Source organism: Pithys albifrons, chromosome 14 (assembly GCF_047495875.1).
Source record: "Pithys albifrons albifrons isolate INPA30051 chromosome 14, PitAlb_v1, whole genome shotgun sequence".
Classification (NCBI taxonomy): domain Eukaryota; kingdom Metazoa; phylum Chordata; class Aves; order Passeriformes; family Thamnophilidae; genus Pithys; species Pithys albifrons.
The window spans coordinates 9,760,470-9,766,598 of record NC_092471.1 but is presented as its reverse complement, the minus strand read 5'-3'; positions in this window follow the sequence as shown (position 1 = coordinate 9,766,598).

The following is a 6,129-nucleotide window of genomic DNA, read 5'->3' as shown; positions in this document are numbered from 1 at the left end:
CACAGAGTCTTTCAGTGCTAGTTCCAGGCTCAAAGCAAGGCTGCTCTACCAATTTTCACTAAAGGCTGGGCAAGACACCGTGCAGACCAAGTTCTGCCACGTGCACGCTGGGGAGGAGGTACAGCTACTTTTGGGCATGAGATGGGAACACAGGTAACAAAACAACCTTCACAGAGAGGAGCTGAAACCTTGTCACTGCACAGGTAAAGCTTGTAGGATGTGGCCAGGGACTAGGTCAGGCTCACTCCCCCAGAGAACTGGTTCTGCAACCACAGGGCTGTGATTCTGTTGCTGGCAGAACTGGCACCATCTGCACAGCCCTTCAGTTTCTTTTTCTTCTTACAGCAGCAGCTGCTGCTTCAAATTCTAGCTCCGAAAGCACAGCAGACACACAAACTCAAACTGGAGAGATATCATTCTCCAAAAACAGCTCAGGACAACATAGTGAACAGGCACTAGCTTAGGGTTTGCCAAACCTGGTTTCTGACCTCTGTCAGAGTTGGGAACTGTCGACTAACTTGTGAAAGTAATGTAATATTATTCTAGGTCGCAAGGGATCCTGTAGCCCTGAAGTCCTGCAGTTAAAATATCCAGAAGAGGACTGTATAATACATAGTCTCCCTCCCAACCCTGTATTTTAGATACAACTTCCTTTCCTGCTGAAATGTCTCAGAAAGTGTTACAGCCAACAGATCTTTCATAAGAGCTGGAAGTGGGAGGTGCCTCCTGTGCAGAGCCATTTTCACACAATCATTTCTGTTCTGAAGCCAGCAGATGTATCTCCAGCAAGTTAGCAACGTGTGTCGATAAAACCACAAAAGCAAAGTATTGACACTTTTCTACTTTGCTGTAACAAGCCCAAAGAACATGTTGAGTTATCAGTCAAACAAGTTCTTGCACATTAAACAGATCTACATCTAGAAGCAGCATGTCATGACTCACAGAATGCATAAACCTCATCTGCTGCCACAGGTTAACACAGCTGCTCAGTGCTCTGGCACGAGTCACATCCAGCAGCAGCTGGAAATGCATCTGAGCACAGCGGGGCACTGCAGCAACAACAGGGGCACCACTTGGCCTGCATCCCACAGCACTGGGGGACAGGACAAAGGAGCATAAGTCCTATGGGGAAAGGCTGAGGGAGCTGGGGATGTTTAGCCTGGAGAAGAGGAGGCTCAGAGGTGACCTCAGCACTGTCTAGAACTACCTGAAGGGAAGTTCTGGCCAGCTGGGGGTTGGTCTCTTCTCCCAGGCACTCAGCAATAGGACAAGGGGGCACAATGGGCTCAAGCTCGGCCAGGGGAAATTTAAGTTGGAGATCAAAAAAAAATTCTTTCCAGAGAGAGGAATCAGGCATTGGAATGGCCTGCCCAGAGAGGGGGTGGATTCACCATCCCTGGAGGTTTTTAAACAAATTGGCTGTGGCACTGAGTGCCATGATCTGGTAAAGGAACTGGAGTTGGACCAAGGGTTGGACTTGATGATTTCGGAGGTCTTTTCCAACCCAATCGATTCTATGATTCTGTGATAGGACAGCACGGGAGCAGCCGCTGCCCGAGCACGGTATCAGACCCAGCTGCTGCCCCACTGTCGCCCCCAAACCAGCAGCACAGCCAGACCAAGCTCTGTGTGTGCGAGAGCTGTGCTTGTGTAACAGGCTGTGACAAAATGCCCCTGTGCCTCTGCTCCCGCCTGCCACGCTGGGAATGTGTTTTCCAGCTGTGTCACAACACCAGATTTCAGAGGGCTTTAGCAGGAAGTTTTGCAGCCCTCTGCTGCAACCTGCTCTCTGATCTCTTCACGGCCCCACCAAGCCGTTCTTTTTTTGGAATTTCACGTGATTTCCCCAGTCTTGACTCAGCAGTTTCCTGCAGCAGCATTTATTGGTTTGGTTTCCTACCACCACCTCCTCCAGAAACCCGACAGCTCAGAAACACTGCCATCTGCTCAGAGCTTTCACACGGCTTAGAGAATAAGTGCTTTTCTTCAGAGCAAACAGCACGGAGCTCTGAGAGCCCTCCCTGCCCTGCCCTGGGCAGGATCACACACACAGCCAGAGCTCTGCAGGTGTCACACCGGGCTGGACAGTGTGTGGCCTTCACTGCAGTGTCTGGATCCCAAATCCTTAGTCCCAAGGCTACAAACTAGGGCTGCATGAGAAGGATGAAACAGCTGTAACTCTCAGTTGCTGGCACAGTCCAAAGAAGGTCCTCGTGGTTCATCCCCCTCTCCCCAGAGAATATGTGACCTCCCTGGTCAGCATTAATGTATTCCTCTTTCCATCCCTTCCAGATAAAATGGTATCAAATCCTTCCTTTGCCTCCTGGAAAGGAATAGTTGGTTCTGCCACAATCTTGTCCCTGGAAAAAATACATGAACTGCCCTTTTGTTTAGAGATATCTGAAAGAATTAATAAAAATACATTACAATAAAATCGCGATTACTGCATGTCCTAGGTATTATCTCTTTCCTCTTTTCATCACAATCTCTTCTCTTCTGCACCAGGAATCAGAAACACGAAGTTACTCAGTGCTTCATTAAACAAGGGACACTTCACTTCTGGCCACACACATCCATCAATTTTTGCCAGTCCCTGGGTTATGAAAAGTTTGATTACAGATAAAATATCTAACCAACTGAAACTGATAAGGGACTCACAAAGGATGAAGCATATGATGTGAATGAAAGTCATAGAACAGCCTATACCTTTGAAATTAAGCATGAATTTATATTCCTTGATGAACCAAATCTTCAAAAAGAAATAATAAATTTTGCATATTTGTTCCCACTACATGTCAATACCTTCTTGAAACGACTGACATCGAACTTAGTGTAACATGTGGTAAAATGTAATGCCCTACAGAAACATTACGGTTCTCCTTCCATATCCAGCAATAAACATAAGGAATGTCTTAGAAAACCAGGAACAGCTTGCCCTTCATCAGTGGCTCCCAAAATCATGCCAAATGCAAAATCATTTCTCTTTAGTAAGCAAAAGGGTAAGGCATTTTCTCTGCATTCTGGTAACAAGCATTTGCTCTTCTGTCATAAAAGGAATGCAGCTGAGCATAAGAGTTTGAGCTTGTGTTACTGAAGTCACATACATTTTACTGTTCTTTAAGACTGTCACAATCAATAAAGAAATTACTCTGATAAATATGATGCAGTGGATATTTGTTGAGGTTGAATCCTACAAGTACTGAATGTAAGAGTTTCTGGAATTTAAAAGGAATCAGACAACAGCTGACCCCAACCACTATTTTTTTTTTCCCAAGGAAAGCTGAAGGATTTGTTAAGCAAGAGAGGAACAGAGTTTCATTTTGCTCCTTTCAGAGCTTCAAAGAGGAGACAGGCTTTGGGAACTGCCCAAAACCTCTCTGTTTAGGGAGAAGAGTGCCAAAATCAAGCTTCTGTCAGTTGGCTGGGCAAGAGAAGAATATCACTGTGCAAATGCAAGAGTACCTTGCTTTTAACAGGCTTTCAGCACATTCAGATGGCTGGAGTGTGTGGGGTTTGTGAGACAAACCTGCTCCTGTTCATGAACACAAGGAGCCTGTACCAACTCCCTGCAGGTGGAATTTGATCGGTTGGTTTCCCCAAGGATTCCACGCAGGGGCAGAAGCCCCTTGGGCAGCCTTTGTAGTTGCCTCATCTCTTCCTGTGTTATCTCTGGGGTCAGCCTTGATGCAAACACCCCACATCAGTCCCTCTGTGACATCCTGTGACAATGCCAATAAAACACCAGCTCAGACTCTGCTGAGATCACAGTAAAATGATGTCCCATCACCACATGCACGTGGAAGGCTCTTACATGGCAGGGATGAAGGCACAGGGAAGGGAAAGTATCCAGGTGCAGGCAAAGAAAGAATAATCTGTTTCCTGGCATTAATGATGGTATTTCTGATACAAAGCAATATATTTTTCATTATACAAAAGTATATAAACTATACTGTTCTTTTAATCCCACACCAGTTGCTACTTTTCTTGTTTTACTAAACAGAAAAGTATTTGCTTGTTATGAGAGCTACCATTAGATTTCAGTTCAAGCTTCACTAAACTGGCATAAAGGAAACAAGTTAATCAGCCTTCCCGTTATGTCTACAGAGCATTTAGCTGTTTTACAGTCCACTTCCTATGTGCAAGAATATAAAAATATTCAGGATTTTTCACTTTGAACAATGAAGGTGTTTGAACAGATCAATGTTTATACATAAAGTTACAAGTCCTGAAGTGAATATTCCAGCAGACACAAAAGGTGACACTCCACCACCTGGAACAGTCCAATAATTTTCTGCTCTTCCAATTGATTAAAGCCTAATTCAATGTCTCTCTCCTAATAGTCAAATCCTCCTAATGTAATTGCTCCTAATTCCATGAGAGATCACTTTTTAAAAACAGGACTTTGCACTAAAATAGTGAAGGCTGAGGGAACATAAAATCCCCCAGACCAGAACACTCCCTACCCTCTGAAATGCCCTGTTCTTTGTGGTGAAGCTGAGAAAGAGGAAAGACTTGCTGCTTTCAGAATTTGTGGTTTCATCAGTGCTGCTGTCCCTGGACAGTCTCCCACAGCCTACAGCAAGTACTGGCTCTGTTATTAAATATAAAGTTTATTTCTTCAAACAACTTTTCAGTAATTAAGTCCAAAGGCTAAATATAAATTTATTCTAAGTGTTTTGAAATTACATAAATTTTGATATTCACATGCAGCCTTGCTTAGACAAATGCATGGGCAGGTATACACATGGTGAGTGGGTTCAGTTATAAAGCAGAAACAGAAGTGCAAAGGAGCAGTGAATGGGTGTGACCACACAAGCACATGTGTGTGAGACCCCCATTTGTTCCCGTGGTGGCTCTGACATGGCAGCTGTGGAAAAGTATGGTATTGCAAATACACAACTGCGAGAAATTAACTGCCAATTGATAAAAGAATTGCATTATTTCCACTTCCTCAAGAGTTCGTAAGTGCTTTCTTATCAGCACCATCTACACTCCAACTGCCTCAGTGTATCAGGGCCATGTGTTTTAATGTCTTCTTCAGCTTTCATTTTCTTCCCTCATGGCTGGGGATGTCCCTTAGAGGCTGTTTGTTCAAAATCCTCAGTTCTGCCACAGCAGCAGGAGCAGGAATGTGTCATTCCAGGGGGCCCTTCCCTGCATGGCTTCTGCCTCCCCAGGCAGCTCTTCCTTTGCCTTCTCCCAGCCTGTCTCTTCTTCCCCAGCCTGTGAGGATAAGAAAAGGTTTTTAGAATTAGGAAAGGTTTTGAGGTTACAGACTAGGCCTTGTAGCTGGTACTTTTTGGTAGAGATGAGAATACTGAAACTTAATTTAGTCCTGTGAGAAAGAACAGCAGGCTAGCAAAAACAAAATGAGATCAGAAGGTTTTGGGAGAAGCTATCCATGAAAAAGGAATGTTGAAGAGATAAATTTCTCACAGAAGAGAGAACATCTGGGCAGAAAGTGACATCCAATTAGAAGCTGCAATAAGGTTTAGACACTGTGATACAACCAATAGAACTTGGCTATGGGTGGGATTTGACAATATACAGTGTGTAATTTAGAGTTAGAGTGTATCTTTTATTCTCTTTTTCTTTCTTTCTTTTTTCTTTTATTTTTCTTTCTTCATAGAGTGATTTAATAAAATATCTCGAGCTGTGTCCCCTTCTTTTGGTCGCCACAATTTAAAGCCATACTACCACACCAGCCTTTCTGTTGGGGTTTTGTTTGGGCTTTGGGGTTTTTTTTCCCCCTAATCAATACTCTCCAGGCGTCAATCCAACACCCATCACACTTTGTCTCTCCTCCCAGCCCCAAGCCCACCAATTCCTGCCCATCTCTGCCTTCTGCCCCTCCACCCCACTGGTCCTTCCCTCCCTCGGCGACACCGAGCCCACCCCAGGGACACCCCCACTGCCCCCCACGGCTCCACCAACCTCGGGACAGGTGCAGGGACAGGAGGAGAGCCCATTTCTGCCCCTCTGTATGTACCGCAAGCATGAACACCATCTTTATTTTATTAGTGAAAGCCTCTATATTAAACATCTCTGCATGCGCACGTCCTCTCAGCTGCCCCATCTCAGCTCACAGCAGCCCCGAGGCGGCACATCCCCGGGTCGGGGGCGGCACAT